General features: G+C 35.5%; 1 long non-coding RNA gene across 2 annotated transcripts in view; it reads left to right on the plus strand.

The window, feature by feature from the left end:
- Positions 1-4,174: 4,174 nt before the first annotated feature.
- Positions 4,175-22,063, plus strand: part of LOC147825266 (uncharacterized) — a 230,926-nt gene continuing 213,037 nt past the window's right edge. Inside the window, exon 1 of one of the 2 annotated variants that reach the window (XR_015440849.1) lies at positions 4,175-8,896. This is a non-coding gene — a long non-coding RNA (uncharacterized LOC147825266). The remainder of the gene's footprint in view (positions 8,897-22,063) is intronic. The other variant, XR_015440850.1, reaches the window with a different exon arrangement.

The following is a 22,063-nucleotide window of genomic DNA, read 5'->3' on the forward strand; positions in this document are numbered from 1 at the left end:
GACCAAGCATACCATTTGTCACTTTTGGGTCTGAAATGATGGGCCTGGCTAACACCAAGTACATTCCAACAGATATCATTGAACAATTTTTAGCCCTCCATTATTATTAAAATCATTGAAGTGTTCATCTTACAAATTTAGAAGATAGCACTTAAAAGCGTCAAATAAAAATTTTCAAAGAGATTCAAATAAACTCTAGAAAAACAAGGGGCTTTGTATAAATAAATAAATACTTAAAATAAAAAATACTCAAGTATTCCTTCAGAAAAAAAAACAAAGGAGAGTGCAACAGTGAAGGGGTCATATTTGAAGTTTATTTGAAGCAGTGAACCCCTGAAATTTTTTTTGTTATTGGGGTTTCTAACTTTCAAAATACAAGACATAGATAATAAAGTACGGTGAGCTAAGGAGAGCTTCCTCCATTATCATCCCCTATTGGAAATGAGACCTTGAGCAAGTTATGTGACTTTTCTGTGACTGTGTTTCTTCATCTGTGGTGTGCTCTGCACATCTTAGAGGGCTGAGGGGCACCGCATGAATTTCTACAGGTAGGAAGCTTAGAGCATTGGCCAACACACAATAAACAATCAGTAAATGTTAGCACTCTTTATCTTAAAAGTTCATTCTGATGTGAACACAAATGATGCTTCCTTACCCTAGTGCATCAGCTAATGTCCCCAGAGGATTTGGAATCTAGTAGGGCAGCAGGCTTAGCGTGTTGCACATGCTGAATTTTATACTTGGTTCATTCATGTTCATAGACTCTGTATAATAATTGTAGTCCAGGTAAATTATCATTTGATTAGCTTTCCCTTTGTGATCCACAACTTAAGGGAGGAAATGGTTTATTTGGTTCATGTTTACAGAGGTTTCAGCCCATGGCTGACTGTCTCCAAGGCAGGAACATCATGCCTGAAGGATGGGGTGAAGCAAAATTGCTTCCATCATGGTGCCTGGAAAACAGAGCAGGGAAGAGTGCCAGAAAAGGAGACAGGAACCAGACAGAGACCCAAGGTTATGCCTCCCTGACCCACCCAGATACACTCACAAGTGTGTTTTATTAATCCTCTACATAGCTCACTAGCCAATCAAGTGGTCAATTAAGCTTAACCATCAGAACATTTAACACCACTTATTCACCAATGAAAATTCTTTTTATGCATCCCTAGGTTAATTAACAAATACTATTCTGGAGTGGATTTTAATAGAAGCATTCCAAGTGCTTAATAGACAATTCTGTAATGTAGATTTCTAACTGGAGTCTTCCAGCCACTAATAAGCCACTCTAGGGATATATATTTAAGTTAATTCGCACACACAGGTAAATTAACACAGAGATAATTTGACTTCTCAGGAAGTTTGGAATGAAGGTTAAGACACAAATCATCTCTGAGTTTAGGATTGCCTGTTAGGTTTTTCTGTCACACAAGATTCTACTGGAATGTTTATATGTGAGGGCCTGTATTATAATATTGTTACCATTTTTCTCTTTACCAATAAAACTTCATTGACTTAACTTGAGTATCAGGGTGGTATTCATAAAGTAAAATATTTTTACAGAAGATAGTTTATGTGATAGGAAATCAATCATGTGGGCCCTATGAAGGATTGTAAAGATCATTATACAAAAGTTACAATTTTTCATATTTATGCAGATAATTTTCTTAAAGGGAAAGATTAAGGACAGATTGAAGAAAATTGTGGTATGATATATAGAAAAGCATTCTTTTTCTGAGAGAGAAGAATTCAAGACTTGATAATGCAGCTTCAAAAATATAGAAAAGCCTAAACTCAAAGAATATGCCTTCTTTGGGGAATGTGAAACAAATGAATATAAAATTTTTAAAGAAATTGAAATAAAACGATGAAAAAGAATTACAAGCCTAAGAAAAATTTAATAAATACTTTATTTTAAGAATGGTATATTTCAACAGCAATTAGAATGATAATAGAGTTGCAATATACCTCAGACCCAGTTTCCTATGTTATTAATATTTTACCACATCACTGTACATTTTTCATGATTAATCAATTTAAATTACTATTAAAATCCATACTTTATTCATATTTCCCTAGGTTTTAACCTAATGCCCTTTTTCTGTTTAGAATACCACGTGACATTTATGTTTCCTTAGGCTCCTCTTAGATGTGAACTTTTCTCAGGACTGACCTTGTTTTGGATAACTATGAGTATTTGGAAGAGGACAGGTCAATTTCTTTGTAGACTGTCCTTCAGTGGAATTTGTCTCATGGCTTTCTCATGATCAGACTGGGCTTAAGCATTTGGAGGAGGACACCACAGAGATGCAGTGCCATCTCATCCCACTAAGGTAGACTGTTGACATGAGGCATCTGTATGGACATTGACCTTAGTCACCCAGCAGAGGCAGGGTTTGTCAGGTTTCTCCACTGTAATGTTACCCTTCCCCCTTTTCATACTGTACTCTTTGGAAGAAGTTACCTTATGCAGTCTACAGTTAAGGAATAAGCGATCTTAAACTTTAAAAACTATAAAAGTAATGCAGGAAAATGTACACAGCAAGGGATACCTGTGGATATAACTTAGTAGCTTACTTTTTTCGCTTTTGAGTGTATTGTGAAAATATTTTCATTCCAATAAATGTTTCTATTACATGATGGCAACAGCTGCAGTTATTCCATGGCGCTAATGTATAGTCACCCATTCAGCTGTTCCGTGACTGTACCAAAACAACCTTAACACTAAAGCCCAAGGACACGGTTGTGCAGTCTTCACACCAAAGGCTTAGTGCGAAAGACCTGGGGAGAAGGCTGTTGCTAGCATTACATGTTTTGAGTCTCCATCATACTATGATGGAGAGGTCATTTATTCCCAAGTCTATTCTCTACTTACATGGGAAAAAATACAAGACAGCAAGGCAATATTTACTTTGTGTAAAACATTTCAAGATATATTGTAGAGATTGGCTAATCTCCAATATTGTCAAAAACTTATTTAAAACATGGAAATAGAATTTGGAATACTGAGTATTCTTTCAGTGCAATGCTTGGTGTCTACTAACTGGGACATTTATAGCTTTGTAGGACAGAGGTTAATTTGTAGATTTGTGTTAAGTAGAGATGCAAATAATTACTGTCCAGTGGAACAGATAACCTCAGTTTATGACTTTGCTGAGCATTAACTAGTTTTAAATCTAACCCAGTAATCTTATTGCAACATTTTATTTTTGGTAAATTATCCACCTTTTCAAATGTTCTTTGGACTAATTTTGGTATCTTACTGTTTTTTCATTAAATAATGAATTAAAGTCTTTAATATTTGTTAATATTTGCTTGTGAGTAATGATTTACCTTTTTGACAATTACACTTTGACAATATTATATGATGAAAGTTATTTATTCTTAAAGTTCAGTGCTATTTTGTGATTTTGAAATATACTTAGCATATGTTTTAGCAGAATATTATTTTCTTTTAATAAAATTTTCTGTATAATCTAATAGCACAATAATATGTGATACCTTTTTGTTTAAAAAATACTTATTTCCTTAAAAACTGTTAATTTGATTATATACTTAGAATTTTTCATACCCTATATATATATGTGAAAATATGACTAAATGCAGTTGGGATAGACTCCAAACACCAAAGTTACTAGATAAATCATGAAAACATTATTGAGTCTGACATTTATACTAGTGTTTGGTTTTACTCAGAAGTTGAAAAACCAGCTCATGGCTCCAATTTGATTAACAAAGTTTTATTAACTCAAAGCTGTGTTCATTCTTTTGTCTTTATCTATGGCTGATTTCGTGCTACAACTTCAAAGTTGAGTAGATCTAACAGAGGCCATATAGCCTGTAAAGTCTAAAATATTTACCATCTGGCTTCAGAATAGAAAACAGAAAAAGTTTGTTCACCTTGGCTGTATTTAATTTAAACTATGACTTTTCATATGCTTGGTTAATGTTTTACCTTACTAACTGGCAGAAGACATTGAGCAAAAAATACCCCATAATAGAAGAGATAGTTTTCTGTTTTGCAATGGAAATACTTTAAAAAACTTAAACCACTTCTAATATTTTATTGATCAACATAAATATTTATCATACTTATTAAGTAAATATACTTTATCCATTCATCAGCTAGCCTTATGTAATCAAGCTTTTTAGAATATTTAAATCATACTGTTGACAATTGGTTCTGAGTCAGAAAATATTGTAGTTTAGTCTGGCAAATAATTGCTTATCTTGAGCATATAATGGCTTTTGCTGAGTAAGGAGTAAAAGATGCTTCTGTCATTTTACTTTCAGCCCATTTTCTGATGAAGTGATTGCAAGGTAATGAATTTTCAGTAATATTTGTACAGCTGTTACATTTTGTAAGAGAATTTTGGAACAGAAGAGAACAGATTTCAAACTAGTGCAACGATAGTGGGGACATGCTCATTTTAAAATATTGCACTAACATATTTTTTATTTTCATGGATTTTTAATTTTCAGAAAGGAAAACTTCAGGTACATATATAATTTAAGAGAAGACAATTTCTAAAAATGCTGTACATTTAAAATCTAGATAATAACGACAGTAGCTTGATAAGTTTCCGAACTTACTAAATCCAATCTCTTTCTATAATTCTTTCTTCCATTTTTAAAAAATTCGTAAGTGATTCTGCTGGCCCTTTCCTTTAATCTATTGAAATGCTTCAATTCTCTATTCTGGGCTAAGTGCCTTCTCAACAGATGCTTACCCAGAGTTTCTTTGGGGCCAAAGGGTTGAGTGGTGTTTACAGATAAAGTAAACAAGAGGATAACAAGGAAAGGATCTTGCGCTACTCATCTTTCTTTCTGTCTGACAATAGCCCTGAACATGACAGATACATAACACACTTACTGAGGAAGATGAGGGGCACCTGAAAGAAACTCATGCATGTGAGAGGGAGCTCCTGTACTGTAGGATGATGTTCACTGGCTGCTGGGCAGTCACAAGCATGCCAGTTTCTAGGACTCTCCTCTAGACATTTCTCTCCATACTCTAAAATCACCAGTAGACCTTTTTACTAGTGTATGTTTGATACATAATAATTACATTCATCTTGGGATTTGGTATAGATACATATCATTATCTCCATTCTTTCTTTTCTTCCCATAAGATGCTGAGAGGCTGAGGTCATCTTGTGATTCTAATTGTAAATTCAGGTTTACAGAGTTAGGCAGATTTATATGACTTCCTAGCACATGCTTATTTTATGATTTTTCATAACTAATTATAGTCAGCCCTCAATATCATGGTTTTCATACCCATGAACCTGAAAAATCTCAGACTGAGACTAACTGGGAAAAACAAAATTGCAAAAATTGAACATGCACGGATTTTTTAATTGTTATTATTCCTGAAACAAAACATCATAAAAATTACACAGCATTCACATGGTATTAGGTATTATAAGTATCTAGATATGATTTAAAATACATGAAAGAAAGATGTGCATGAGTTATATGTAAATATTATGTCACATTATGTAAGGAGATGGAGCATGCATGGATTTTGGTAATTACTAGGGGTGGCTTGGAAGTATCCCAGAACCAGTCCAATCCTGATGCTGAGGGAAGACTGTCTTCCAGTTTATTCTTTCTGAGTCAGAGCCTTGGAGTTATCTTGAAAATCCAAGATCACATAAGTGACTGGTATTTTTTTGTGGGGCTGAGTATGCTGGCTTTTATGACTGGTCAAATTTATACTCATAGCTTGAAGTTAAGACTCACATTGTATCTTGCCCATTATATGCCATTTAAGACTAAGATTTCAAATTTAAGTCTGAGATTTTTAGTCTCTGCTTTCTTGATTCAAGGACAAAACATGGTGAGTTCCAAAATGTGAAATGCTAGGAAACACTTCATGTACTTTAAGGATTTCAGGAAGGGAAGCACTTGGCATGAGCCTGCCAGTACACTGTTCTATTTACCCTGTGATGTGGCTGAATTCTTGTCAGTGTTGCAAAATCAGACCCTATTTTTGTTTGCTTAATTGGGAAAGTGAGCCAATGCTTTTCTAGGCAATCACTGAAAGAAATCATTAGGATAATCTTTGTTTAAAGAAGCAAATGGAAGAGCTATAATCAAAACTGTGCTAGTGTGCTAAGGAGGAAATTCAGGAAGAATATTCTCCTTTTCTTAGATTCCTGTTCTTGCAATGCTTTTATTTTTCATTTCCTAGTAATTAGGTCAACTATTTGTTAATTTGACCTGTTATTTCTATTTCTATTAAAGTTTAACCTACGAACAAGACAGGACACCTCTGATCAGCACATAGAATATGAAACCCTTAACTGTGCTTTCAAACATTGCTCAGGAATAAACACATTCAAATTTGGGGGCTAGTGGTTCTTCTGTGTCAATCAGGCAGTCTTTAAGATTGTCGGCATCAGAATCTTTTCTCTTTCTCATCCATTCATATGTATATTCATGGAGGTTAAAATAATGACCATAAGGAGAATTTCAATGGTATATTGTAAATGATACTTGAACCTGACAATAACAAAGCCCACATTACTGTAGAACCATAAATGGAATGTCAAGTAATTTTCTAAACTCAATGATATAGGCTAGCCCTAAATTGAAGGTTATTCAGATAAGAGGAGCTTGGCAGGCTTACAGACACTGTTTGAGTTTCGGTTCTGTCGGACAACTCTCTGAAAGGTGCCAGGTTTAATGGAATTTAGATAAAGACATTCTCATTTCAGCTCAAAGCTGAACATTCCTCTGTGTCTGATTCATCTCTGTAATATTGTCAAGTCTGATAGAATTTCAGAAACACTTCAACATTTTTAACAGTCTCAGTTCCTGAATAACCTGTCACAGCAACTCGAAGGTTAGGAGAAAATAAGGAGAATCATAGTCACTCTAGGCAGGTGAATTTGAGAGGTGCCAAATAATGGAAAATTTCAGTACAATAACACTCAGGGCAAAATTGAATTAGCTGACACAGGTCAATTAGTTAGCTTCAATGTGTTGGGATTGAATAAGTCCAGAGAAACGTCTGTGTTTGCTTCCAAATCTTTCTCTAACAGCCTTTAAACAATTAGAGATTCATAAAACAAAGCATGGTCAGGTATGGTGGTGCACACCTGTAATCCTAGCACACTGGAGGCTGATGCAGGAGAATCACTGAGAGTTCAAAGCTAGCCTGGGCTACATAGTGTTTTCAAGGCCAATCTGAACTACATAATGAGTCCTTGTCTCAGAATAAAATAAGAGCTCAAAAAACCTTGTGAGAGTCATTCTTTTACGGTGTTGTAGCTTGGTGACAGCAGATTCCTGTAGGACTTATACAGTGGACAAATAGAGAATAAATAGGGGCTGAGGTGGGTGCTGTATGAGATGCAGGCATGGGCAGTGTGGACAGGGGAGGAATAACAAATCAATTAGTGTTTCAGAGAAAAAAGAGCCAAAAAAGTGACAGAAGAGTTCCAAAAGCAGACAGTCTGTATCCTTAGCACATCACTTAAAGTGTGATATGTGGGCAGTGATATCACCAGCATATGGAAAGAGGCTAGAACTCTTAAAACCAGGACCCACTGAGTCAGAATGGGCACTTAACAACATCCCTGAGTAATACACACACACACACACACACACACACACACACACACACAGCAGTATGTGTGTGTTTTGTGTCCTTCTTTTATTAAAGAACTGCTCAAGCAAAATGGGGTTCAGTTTTTTCCTAAAGTCATTCGATACGTATTGTAGATGCCTTCTGTAGTGCACGGATTCACTGGCAAATGGGGAATTGAATTTACTTTTCAGGAATGTCATTTTACTTAGTGGCTATTTTAGCAGAGAGAAAGGAAATTAAACCTTGTCTATTGCCATGGATGAGGGTGTCATTGAACTTCTAAGATCAAAATATGTCCTATGAGAGAGTTAAATAATGATTAGGAATAGGCAGATATTTGTAATACTAAGACATTTAGAGGTCAATATAGCAGAGCTGGAGGTTTTTAAAAGAATGTGAGAGGAAAGCTGTTTTTTTCGTTTTGTTTTGTGTTTTTGCATTGTTGTTGTTGTTGTGTATGTGTGTTTCTGTGTGTGTCTCTTTATGTGGTACTGAGGGTTGAACCTAGTGGTACTCTACTAATTAGCTACGTCCCCGACCTTTTATACTTAAAAAATTTAGATTTTGAGGGACAGGGCCTCATTAAGTTGCCTAGACTGGCCTTGAACTCATGGTCCTACTGCCTCAGCCTTCAGAGCAGATGTGATTATAGGTGTGTACCACTGCACCCAGCTCAAAGCTAGTATTTTTAAAAAGTTACTTTTTGGCTGAAGATGTAGCCTAGTGATAGAGTACTTGCCTCAAATGGGCAAGACCCTGGGTTTGATCCTCAGTACTGCCCCCCAAATTTATTTTCAATATCAAGACACAGAATCTAAGCATATTATAAAAAGTAAACTTTGTGAGGAGATTCTGATGGGAAAAGCTAGACATTTTTGTTTTTTGTGTTGCTGGGGAAGAAACCCAGGTCCTTGCACATGCTAGCCAAGTGCTTTACCTCTGTGCTACATCCCTCAGCCTTCAGGTTCTTTTTGATAAGGCTGGCAGCAGAGCCAGGTAAGAAGTTAGAGCAGATGAAGAATTGCTGAAAAAGTTGAAACTACCAATAAGCAATAAGGAAATGCCACATCATTTAGCTCCAGGCCAAGGCTTACAGGACTGATATTTTATCTCAGGTACTCTGTTAGATATTAGTGATAATAATGTGAGCTTTTCCTGCTTTTCAGTTGTTCGAGTGAAGACAATTAGCCATAGGACAAGCCAGCTTATGATAAGTACTGCAATAAAAGAACATGAAAATTTTGTATTTTATTACAAGAAAAAAAGAGTCAAAGTGGATGCGGCAGAGTGGAGGTCATTAAGGTATGGTGGTTTGTGGTGTTTTGGCCTCATGCTATTTAGAATATGTGATTTAGAAGCTGGTAGTGCACTTGTCTCAGTATTTTGCATTCTTTTGTGTCTTGCAAGAACTTTGTAGTTTGCTACCCAATGCCTATAAACAATTTGGCTTGAAAAAACACCAGCTGTATTATTAAAATTCCTCTTTTGTTTTGATTTCTTGTCATGTCTTGGTTGCCAAGACTTGGTGGTGGTTCAGCATTAAGATTCTTAAATGTTTGAATGCTTTGCATGATGTTTAACTTTAACATGATTGATGAAGATAAAAATTAGTAAATGTTCCCCTGTACTATACTTAGCTAGTTGATTAATTGATAGGGACTTACTACACTAAGTTGTCAATAAGAGTAGTTGTTTGAGAGCCAAGCTGCTCTCTGGCAACTTAGAAATAGATGAAGCTTCTCATGCAGCCTCATTGCTATTATTTGGGATTCTGGGTCCTCAAAGCTTCACAAACTTAGGTACTCCATTTGTGTGAAAAAAATCTTTGATTCTTGCTTCATTTACATGTAGACTTTCTTATGCTACAATCTGCAGCAATTTTCTCTCTCTTTTTTTTTTTTGCAGTAGTTTTCTTAATCAAACTCTCTCACCTCCATTCTCGAAACCTAGCTGTCTTGTGTTGCATTTGTTAGTGTTAGTTTATTTTTTCTAATTTTATAAACTAAATAGTATGACAACTGCTATTATTAATACTTTACTTTCCAGATACTCTACTTTAAATAGCATTGTTTAAGGAGCAAGTATGATGGGAATTTCAGAAACAGGGAAAGAAAAGGTTTCAGCAGTTACTTCTTGTAGCAATTTCTTTTTACAGAAGTAGCAAAATGGCGATTGGATATGGACCAGTTTTTGTTTGTTTGGTTTAGCCATCAAAGGATATTTTAAACACACACACATATATTTATTCAGAATTTTTAGCTTCTTTTGTATTGCAGGCTCTGATTTCACTTGATTCACATTTTTTTTCTCAGCAAATGTTGGCTGATGCTGAGTGGTAGCTGTCTCCTGTGGCTGGGTCTCTTACAGTGTCATGCATTTCAACTTTTCTCATATTCTTTCTTGGCACTCATGAGTGTTTGCATTTGGAAATCCTTGTTCAGTCAGTGTGTGTGCCTTGCCTAGATTTAGGGAACAAATAAAAGTAAAGGATGAATTAAATATTTTGCCTCTTTGGCATCGACTTAAAAATGTAAATGTCTACCAAATTTTCAATATCAGAAAAAAGTCTTGAATTTAATAAATTGGAAAAATATTTGAAAATCATAGATAAGTCTATCACTATGGTCAAAACTAGTCATTACATAGAAAAATAAGTGGTTTTGTCTTTTGAGAAGGATTTCTATACTTTGCAGGTATATTTTTGAGGCCTATGGGAAACTGACCCCACAGAAATAAAAGAAAAGAGCTAAGTAAATTATCTTTAAAGAAACTTCTATTAATTCACTTTAATAAAAACTTCTTGAAATAAAAAAGTTGAAAGTGACATTTAGCAAAATTCAAATATAACAAAATGAAAGAGATATATTTGGTCTTTCTTAAGAATCAAGGCACAAAGTCAGGTATAATTTAAAACCAATGGTTTTTAATAAAGAAAAGAGGCAGTAAGATTATCAAGCGAGATATTCTAACACATTAAAAAGGTAGTTGTACTAACTTATGTTTTCTATTAAAGAGATGCAAATACATTCACGTCATTTCATAAAGCTGATTTTCCTTATTAGCTTTTCTGGTTAATGTCACTATGAAATACAGGAACTCATAACTGAATTGTTTTGAGCTTCTTCTTTCATTATGAGATTTCCTTTGAAGCAAATATGCAGATAAAAAAGGATAAACTTACTTTAAGATAGTTTGAAGTGAACCCCAAGGTACTTCTATTGTAACTAATGCTAGAGAAAATTTGAAACATATGACTGAGTGAAAAGACAGTAATGTACAGTGTTTAAATGTGCTAAAAACAGTATTGTATTTGTTATTATTCATTAGCAATTATCATTCTTAATCCAAGAAAGAAAAGATCGAGTTTTCACATCCCCAAATTAGTTTTTGTCTACTGCAATAACTTGCCACCAGGTTTCCAGCACCTCTAACCCAGGCAAACATGTCTTTGGGGGTTGGGGGTGGGGGTTGACCCAGTTTGGGGGTGGATAGAGCAAAGACTTTATTTTCTATAACCATTTTATTTTTTCTTTTGCACGTAGACATTGTCTTTTATGACAAATTCCCAATTTTGAAAGTGCAGTGATACCATTAGAACCCCTGACCCACTTTAAAGGCAAAGTGACTTGCCTTGAGCTAGAAACTCAATGACCTACTCAAAACCTACTCTATTGCTCTTTTGTTTTTTAGCTGGAAGCTATTATCTAGGTCTCTAAGCCTCCTCTTCAATGTATTATTTTTTATGGTCACCCCTCATTGATTAACCATTTATAGCAATCTCTGTCAAAAAAAACCAGTGGGTCCTCCTCCACCTTATTCACCAGATCTGGCACTGCAAGACTTCCGGCTCTTCCCCAAAGCCAAAATAACCAAGAAAAATAAACATTTTGAATTGATTTAGGACATCCAGGAAGCCATGACTGAAGATACTAATGAAAGAGGACTTTTAGGACTGCTTCAGAAAGTGGCAAGAATGATGGGATACATTTGTTTGAAGTTAGAAGTGAGGAGTATTTTGAGAGGAATTAATGGCAATGTATCTTTTGTCATAAAAAATTTTTAAAATTTAAACATTCAGTACATTTTAATAACACATTGCATATTTATTTTGTGTTAAAAATTTTTGGATCAACATTTTCCACATGTGCTAATAAAAAGAAATCAGAGTTCATTCAAATCATCTTTTAAAAAACTTAAATTGTGAAAATTTGATTTAATATCACTTAAAAACTCTGGGAGCTTAGAAGTGCATGAATGACCTATCACTAAATTAAGTACATTTATATATAATCATGTATATTTTTTAAATTAAAGTAATATACAATCTTGTAGAACTATTAGGAAAACTGTTAAAAATTTTAAAAAGAAATTAAATCTTTAAACAGGAGTAAATTTTGATTCAACTTTCTCAAATATATTTTCTGTGATATTCTATATTTGTATTTTTTACAGAATTTGAAATCTCACTGCATTTTTTTATTTTGTTTTTTAAAAATTAACGTTTCACAATGAAAAAATTCTCTGTGTAGTTATACATTCTTCAGAAAACATTATGAATGGTCAGATATTCTACCATTCTACTTAGGAAGAAACATGGTTTAATTAACCACTTATTTTCAATGTTTTATTATTTACACTGTTTCCTACTACAAATAATTCTGGGAGGTCTTTTTACCTACTGTTTTTCTGCGTCCTTCTAATTATGTCCTTAGAATAAATTCCCAGAGATTGAGTGCTGAAACTGTTCTCTGTAAAATACTAATGACCCCCAGGCTGCCAATCCCAAGGTCACTTTTCATTCTTCTATTACCTGACTTCTTAGAAGTGCTGCATCCACAACACTTTTTCTTTACAATTCAACAATTTTAACAGCATTATGATTTTCTCCCTCTTTTCTTAGCCTATTATTTTCCTGGGTGTTCTTTTTTTCCTGGTATGGTAGTGGGGATTGAATTTAGGGCCTTGGCCTTGAGGGCCTCCACCACTCCTCTGGCCTTTTTGAGACAGGGTCTCAATAAGTTGCTAAGTTGCCCAGGATAGGTTTGAACTTGGGATCCTCCTGCCTCAGCCCCCCAGGTCCCCATGGTTTTCAATGCAGACTCAATTGATGATTCATTCTAATTTGTATTTCCCTCCCAGATTTCTTTTCTGATGTATTTTTTGACATCTTCACTTAGGAAGTCTTTCAGATGTGTCACATCTAATATCTTCAGACCTTATCTTGTTCTTTTCCCAGCTGATTTCTCCTCTGTAGTTTGTTCCTGTCAAGGACTATTACCACTATCTACCTAGCTTTCCAGTTGCTTGGTTGCCTAGTTAAGCAGTTGCTTAGGCTAAGAACCTATTCTTGGTAACAAATACCTCACATAAAGTTCTATAAATTCTGTATTCAGTTTGGATCTCAAGTTCCTCTTTTATTCAGTCCACCATTTGGTATCATTATTATTTTAATAATGTCAATGATAAACTGAGCAAAAGAGGTTTATTTTATTTTTTTAATAACTTTATTATCAAACACATACATTCATACAAAAATTAAAACCATTCAAAGAAGAACAATGCAAGGGGGGAAAAACTACAATAATATTCAAATACAGTAGAACTCAACCAAAACAAACCTGAAAAGCACTTAAACATTTTTCTATATAACTTAAAGCATCTCAAGCACCAACAAGACACCAGAGGATGTGATTTGTTTCAGAAAGATCCCTAAAACCAACATTGAACAAATAGTGGTCTGGAAAAAAACTCCAGTTAGTGAGCAGACTCCACATAAGCCAAGCTTCTCCCTAGTTTAAATTTCGACACAGTCATATGACACGCCATGGAAACACAATCCAAGAAATACGTTATTAGGCCATTTCATCCATGTGTATCCTTAATTACACTTTCAGTTTCTCACACTAGAGAAACTATTCAGTATTTACACGTGTGTCCTATTTATTTCACTTAAGAGTATGGCCTCAATGTGCATCCATTTAGCTATAAATGTCACTAGTTTCTCGTTCTTTATTGCTGAGTAGTACTCCATTTTATAAAAAAAACAATCTTTATCCAGCTTGCAGTTAATGGGCACTTGAGGTGTTTCCAAGCTTTCGCTATTATGAACTGTGCTGCTATAAACATTGGTGCACATATATCGCTGTGGTATGATTCTTTTAATTCTTTTGGGATGATACCCAGCAGGCAGATAGCTGTGTTGAATGGGACCTCTAAGCCTAATTCTTTGAGGTATCTCCACACTGATTTCCACAGTGGGCGCACCAACAATGGGAAAGGGTTCCTTTCTCCCTACACCCCCGCCAGAATTTGTTATTTGTTGATTTCTTAATAGCAGCCATTCTTTCCGGGGTAGGTGGAACCTGAGTGTTGTTTTCATCTGCATCTCTCGAATAATCAGTGATGTTGAACATTTTTTTCATATATTTATTTGCTGCTTTTACTTCTTTTTCTGAGAAATGTCTGTTCATTTCAGATGCCCATTTTTGAATTGGGTCTTTGAATTTGGGGGGGTCTGATTTTTTTCAGTTCTTTATATATTCTAGATAGTAGTCCTTTGTCTGAGGTATAGTTGCTGAAAATTTTTTCCCACATTGTAGGTTGTCTGTTACCTCTGTTGGTGGTTTCTCTTGAAGTGCAGAAACTTTTTAATAAGATAAGATCCCAGTTGTTGATTCTTTGTTCAAGTTCCTGTGCCACTGAGGTTTTATTCTTAACATCTTTTCCTATACCAATGTCTTCAAGAGTTCTACCTAACTTATATTCCAGAAAATATAGTGTTTCTGTCTTAATATTTAAATCTTTAATCTACTTCGATCTTAATTTAGTGCATGGTGATAGGTATGGGTCTAGTTTTAATCTTTGGCATGTTGAAATCCAGTTTTTCCAACACCATCGATTAAATAGGCTATCTTTCCTCCAATGAGGATGGTTGGCTCCTTTGTCAAAGAGGAGGTGGCTGAGCATATCTGCAGTCATTTCTGCATCTTCTAATCTATTCTACTGCTCCTCAGGTCTGTTTCTTTGCCAGTACCATGCTGTTTTATCACAGTAGCTTTGTAGTATAGTTTCAAGTTGGGGATTGTAATACCTCCAGCTATATCTCTGTTGCCTATAATTTCTTTTGCTATTCTAGGTCACTTCTGGCTCCAAATGAAATTTTGGATTGTTTTCTATGGTTCTGTGAAATATATTGTTGGAATTTCAATCAGCATTGCATTAAACCTATATAATAGTTTTGGAAGTATGGCCATTTTTCACTATATTGGTTCTTCCTATCCAAGAACAAGGGATGTCTTCCCATTTTCTTATATTCTTCCCAATCTCCTTTTTCAAAGCACTATAGTTTTCAGTGTAGAGGTCTTTTGTTTCCTTTCTTAGATTGACTCCTAGATATTTCATTTTTCGGATGTTATTGTAAAAGGAATTGTTTCACTAATTTCTCTCTCAGTGAGTCTATTACTTGTATATAAAAAGTCTATTATTTTTTGAATGCTGACCTTATATCCAGCTACTCTACTGAATCTGTCAATTAAGACTAGAAGTCTTTTGGCAGAGTATTTTGGGTCTTCTATATAAAGTATCATATCATGAGCAAATAATGACAGTTTAACTTCTTCCTTTCCTATCTTTCTTCCTTTTATTTCTTTCTCTTTTCTAATTGCTGTGATAATGTTTTGAGAAAATATTAAACAGGAGTGATGATAGTGGGTATCCTTGTCTTGTTCCTGATTTTAGCATGAAAGTTTTCAGTTTTTGACCATTTAGTATGATGTTGGCTATTGGTTTTTCATAGATAGCCCTAATCAAGTAGAGATAAAGACCTTCTATTCCAATTTTCTGTAGCGTTTTTTTTTTAATCATGAATGGGTGTTGGATTTTGTCAAATGCCATTTCTGCATCTATTGAGATAATCATATGGTTTTTGTCCTTGACTCTGTTAATGTAATATATTATGTTTAATGATTTGTGAATGCTGAACCATCCTTGCATCCCTGGGATAAATCTGACTTGGTCAGGGTGTATGATCTTCTTGATAACCCTTTATATTCTGTTTGCCAGTATCTTGTTGAGGATTTTTCCATCAATATTCATTAGGGAGATTGGCCTGTAGTTCTCTTTTTCAGTTGTTTCTTTCACTGGTTTTGGAATCAAAGTAATACTTGCTTCCAGGAATGAAATTGGAAGCTTTGCTTCCTTTTCAATTCCTGGATGAGTTTAAAGAGTAATGGTGGTACTTCTTCTTTAAATGTCTTGTAGAAATCAGCAGTGAAGCCAGCAGAACCTGGGCTTTTCTTTGTTGGTAAATTTTTTATTACATTTTCAATTTCACTCATTGTAATTGGGGTGTTTAGAATTTCTATATCTTCTTCATTTAACTTTAGTAATTCATATGTATCTAGGAATCTGTCCATTTCTTCTGTGTTTTCCATTTTATTAGAGTACAGGTTCTCAAAGTAGGTATTGATGATGCTTTGGATTTCTGTTGGATCTGTTGTGACTTCACCCTTTTCGTTCTGGAGTGCATGGATTTGAGCATGCAAAGGGAAACAAGATGGAGCACTCTGATATTCAACCACTTGGACTCCCTGAACTGGCAACAAAAGAGGATCTGGAGAAAATGAAATCAGAAATAATTTCTCAGATAACAACAGAGACTGTGCCCATAGTGCACGACATGATTAATAAATCTAGAGAGGACACAGATAAAAAAAATAGAGGTGCTGAAGAACATGATGGAATCCCAACATAGGAAACAAATGAAATCCATAACACAGAAGCAAACAGATTTCAAGGAGATTAAAACCTCCACTGAAAGTTTATGCAGCAGAATACGCCAATGTGAGGGCAGAATTTCAGATATAGAAGATAAGATTGCAATTAGTGACCAGGAAAAGAAAAATTGCTTTAAAATTATAAGGGACCACAAGAAATCAATCTAGCAGCTGCTAGACAATGCAAAGAAGAATAACATAAGACTGATTGGAGTCAATGAAGAAACAAGAGAGAGTGGAGATGACATAAAAAAATCTCTTCACAGAAGTGATGGCAGAAAACTTCCCAAGCAGAGGAATAGAACTTGACATACAGATAAGTGAGGCATATAGGAATCCAACTAGCCTTGATCAAAAAAAACTACACATAGGCATATAATTGTTAAGATTCCAGAAACACAACAGAAGAACAAAGTCCTCCAAGCAGTTAGAGAAAAGAAGCTAATCACAGACAAAGGAAAGTCCATCAGAATCACAGCAGACTTCTCAACACAACCCATCAAGGCAAGAAGAGCTTGGAGTGATGTATTTCAAGCCCTAAAAGAAAACAGCCTCCAACCCAGATAGATGTACCCTGCAAAGTTATCTTTCAAAATTGATGGAGAAATAAGATACTTTCATGACAAAGAGCTCCTGAGGAATACCAAACCAGCACTCCAAAAAATTTTAAACATAATCCTAGGAAAAGACAATGAGTATCACAATCCCTGGAAGCCCAGCAGAATGAATCCACCAGTCACGACAAGAAATTAAAAGCAAAGAGGATGACTTTAATGAAAAGAAAAAGCCATGACAATGATAAGTCAATATGTATCAGTTGTAACCATCAATGTTAATGGTTTCAACTCACCAATCAAAAGAAATAAACTGGCAGAATGGGTCAAGAAGAAAGATCCAACAATATGCTGCATACAAAAAACACACTTAATTAAAAAAGAAACTCATACATGGAGAGTTAAAGGGTGGAAAACAATACTCCATGTGACAGGAACCAGAAAAAAAGCAGGAGTAGCTATCCTCTTTGCAGATGAAGTGGATTTCAAACCAACACTGATTAAGAGAGACAAAGAAGGACACTGTATCCTTGTAAAGGGAAGAATCCAACAGGAAGAGATGACAATCATAAATATCTATGCACCTAACACTAGTGCGCCCAACTATATAAACAAATGGACATGAAAAATCATACAAGCACTTATACATTAGTAGTGGGGGACCTCAATACCCCACTGTCACAAATAGATAGATCAACTAGACAAAAAACAAGTAACAAAATACTAGAACTCAATCAAACTCTTAAACAAATGAATTTAAGAGATGTTTACAGAGTGTTCCACCCCACAAAATCAGAATACACATTCTTTTCAGCTGCACACGGGTCATTCTCCAAAATAGACCATAAACTCGCTTATAGAACATATTTAGGTAAATGCAAAGGAATTGATGTTATTCCCTGTACATTATCAGACCATAGTGTGATGAAATTGGAGATAAATAGCTAAAGAAAATGCAAACATTTCATAAACACATGGAAATTGAACAACACACTTCTGAATAACTAATGGGTCACAGAGGAAAGTAAAGAAGAAATCAGACAGTTCCTTCAATTAAATGAAAATGACAATTCAACATATCGGAATCTATGGGACACAATGAAAGCAGTCTTACAAGCGAAATTCATAGCAGTGAATACTCATATTAGGAAAACAGAGTGAGCTCAATTAAACAACCTGACATTGAACCTCAAGCTTCTAGAAAAAGAAGAGCAGGAGAAACCCAAAGCTCATACAAGGGAGGAAATTATAAAGATCAGAGGAGAAATCAATGCAATGGAGACTAAGAGAATGATACAAAAAATCAATGAAGCCAAGAGTTGGTTCTTCAAAAGAATCAACAAAATTGACAATCCCTTAGCCAACCTTGTCAGAAAAAGGAAAGCAAAGGCTGAAATCCATGCAATTAGGAATGAAAAGGGTGAAATTACAACAGACCCAGCAGAAATCCAGAGGATCATCAATACCTACTTCCAGAAACTATACACCAATAAGATGGACCACACAGAAGAAATGGACAGATTCCTAGATACATATGAATTACCAAAGTTGAATGAAGAAGACCTAAAAATTCTGAACAACCCAATATCAACCAATGAAATTGAAGATGTAATTAAAAACTTATCACCTAAGAAAAGCCCGGGCCCTGATGGCTTCACTGCTGAATTCTACTAGACATTTAGAGAGGAACTGCTGCCACTACTGTTTAAACTCTTCAATGAAATTGAAAGGGAAGCAATACTCCCAAATTCATTCCTGGAAGCAAGCATCACCTTGATCCCCAAAGCAGAGAAAGACCCAATTGAAAAAGAGAACTATAGGCCAATCTCACTAATGAACATAGATGAAAAAATCCTTAATAAGATAATGGCAAATAGAATGCAGAAGATCATCCAGAAGATCATACACCCTGATCAAGTGGGATTCATCCCAGGGATGCAGGGATGGTTCAATATAAGCAAATCAATCAATGTAATACACTATATCAATAGAGCCAAGGACAAAAACCATACTATTATCTCCATAGATGCAGAAAAAGCATTTGACAAAATCCAACATGCATTTATCATAAAAACCCTACAAAAAATTGGAATAGATGGTCTCTACCTCAAACTGATAGAAGCCATCCATGAAAAAACCAATAGCCAATATCATGCTAAATGGTCAAAAACTGAAACCCTTCACACTAAAATCAGGAACAAGACAATGATGTCCACTATCACCACTCTTGTTCAATACAATTCTGGAAACATTAGCCACAGCAATTAGACAAGAGAAAGAAATAAAAGGAATAAAGATAGGAAATGAAGAAGTCAAATTGTCATTATTTGCAGATGACATGATGCTCTATATAGAAGACCCCAAGAACTCCACCAAAAGTCTTCTAGACTTAATAACCAAATTCAGTCAAGTAGCTGGTTACAAGGTCAACACACAAAAATCAATAGCTTTCCTCTACACAAATGACACACTCACTGAGAGAGACATAGGGCAAATAATTCCTTTCACAATAGCATCCAAAAAACTGAAATACCTAGGAATCAACCTAACAAAAGAAATCAAAGACCTCTTCTCTGAAAACTATGGCACTCTGAAAAGAGAGATTGAAGGTGATATCAGAAAATGGACAGACATCCCCTGCTCCTGGGTAGGAAGGATTAATATAGTGAAAATGGCCATCCTTCCAAAACTGCTATATAGATTTAATGCAATTCCAATTGAGATCCCAGCAGCATACTTCATGGACCTTGAGAAAACAATCCAAAAATTCATTTGGAAAAAGAAGAGACCCAGAATAGTAAAAGCAATTCTAGGTAACAGAGACATGGCAGGGGGGCATCACAATCCCCAACCTGCAACTCTACTACAAAGCTACTGTGATAAAAACAGCATGGTACTGGCAAAGAAACAGACCTGAGGACCAGTGGAACAGATTAGAAGATGCAGAAACAATGCCAGACACAGTCAGCCATCTCATCTTCGATAAAGGAGCCAAACACCTTCACTGGAGGAAAGATAGCCTCTTTAATAAATGGTGCTGGAAAAATTGGGCTTCAACTTGCCAAAGATTAAAACTAGACCTCTATCTCTCACCATGCACTAAACTAAAATCAAATAGGATTAAAGATCTAAATATTAAAGTAGAAACTCTGAACCAGTTGGAGCAGAGGTTAGGTAGAACCCTTGAAGACATCGGTGTAGGAAAAGATTTTATGAACAAAACCTCAGTTGCCCATGAACTAGCACAATCAACAAGTGGGATCTCTTCCTATTAAAAGGCTTCTGCACAGCAAGAGAAACCACCAGCAGTGTGAAGAGACAACCCACAATGTGGGAAAAAATCTTCACCTGCTCTTCCTCAGACAGAGGTCTACTATCTCAAATCTGTAAAGAACTTAAAAAGATCAGACCTCCCAAATTTAAAGACCCAATCCAAAAATGGGCATCTGAAATGAACAGACATTTCTCAGACAAAGAAGTAGAAATAGCAAATAAATACATGAAAAAATGTTCAACATCACTGGTCATTCGAGAGATGCAAATGAAAACAACACTGACATTCTACCTCACATCAGAAAGAATGGCTGCTATCATGAAATCAACCAATAACAAATGCTGGCGGGGCTGTGGGGAAAGAGGAACCCTGCTCCACTGCTGGTGGGAGTGTAGACTGGTACAACCTCTGTGGAGATCAGTATGGAGATACCTCAAAGAACTAGGACTGGAAGTCCCATTTGACCCCGCTATTCCACTGCTGGGGATCTTCCCCAAAGAATTAAAAGAATCATACCACAGTGATATATGTTTGCCCATGTTCATAGCAGCACAGTTTGTAATAGCTAAAACTTGGAAACAGCCCAAATGCCCATCAACTGGAGACTGGATAAAGAAAATGTGGGTTTTTTTAATAAATGGAGCACTACTCAACCATAAAAAAATGAGAAATTAGAGACATTTATAGCTAAATGTATCTATATTGAGGCGATACCCTTAAGTGAAATAAATAGGACACACATGTGTAAATACCAAATCGTTTCTCCAGTGTGAGAAACTGAAAGTGTAAATAAGGTCTGAAAGGTATAATAGATAATGTGAAATAGGAAGAAAAGGGGCAAAGGGGAATTTGAAAAGGAAAGAAGGGTATCGAATTAATATGAGAAAATGAAAAAAAGGAAACTAAGTCTTTGTAAATAGGGAGGACTGGAGGGGTTGAAGGGAGGGCAGGGAAATGGGGGAAAAATAAGAACCAAGAGAGATATGTAAAGGTGCAAATTTCCAATGATGATTGTCATTATATTGTATACCTAAAATGTACCAATAAAATTAATTACAAATAGAACAAAAACGGAAATACCCAGGAATCAACCTAACAAAAGAAATCAAAGACCTCTTCTCTGAAAACGACAGTACTCTGAAAAAAGAGATTGAAGATGATATCAGAAAATGGACAGACATCCCCTGCTCCTGGGTAGGAAGGATGAATATAGTGAAAATGGCCATATTTCCAAAACTGCTATATAGATTCATTGCAATTCCAATTGAGATCCCAGCAACATACTTCACGGACCTTGAGAAAACAATCCAAAAATTCATTTGGAACAAGAAGAGACCCAGAATAGCAAAAGCAATTCTAGGTAACAGAGACATGGCAGGGGGTATCACAATCCCCAACCTGCAACTCTACTCCAAAGCTACTGTGCTAAAAACAGCATGGTACTCCCAAAGAAACAGATCTGAGGACCAGTGGAACAGAATAGAAGATGCAGAAACAACTGCAGACACACTCAGCCATCTCATCTTCGATTTTTGCATCTATGTTCATTAGTGAGAGTATCGTATAGTTCCCTTTTCTGGTTAGGTCTTTCTCTGCTTTGGGGATCAAAGGAGCAAAACACCCTCACTAGAAGAAAGATATCCTCTTTAATAAATGGTGCTGGAAAAATTGGGTTTCAACTTGTCACAGACTAAAACTAGACCTATATCTCTCACCATGCACTAATCTAAAATCAAAATGGATTAAAGCTCTAAATATTAAGACAGAAGTGCTAAACTGTCTGGAAGAGAGTTTAGGAAGAACTCTTGAAGACATTGGTGTAGGAAAAGACTTTATGGACAAAACCTCAGATCCCCATGAACTAGCA

This window comes from Heterocephalus glaber, unplaced genomic scaffold (assembly GCF_053883595.1).
Source record: "Heterocephalus glaber isolate CG9 unplaced genomic scaffold, H.glaber_assembly_v1.0 deba00001504, whole genome shotgun sequence".
Taxonomy (NCBI): Eukaryota; Metazoa; Chordata; class Mammalia; order Rodentia; family Bathyergidae; genus Heterocephalus; species Heterocephalus glaber.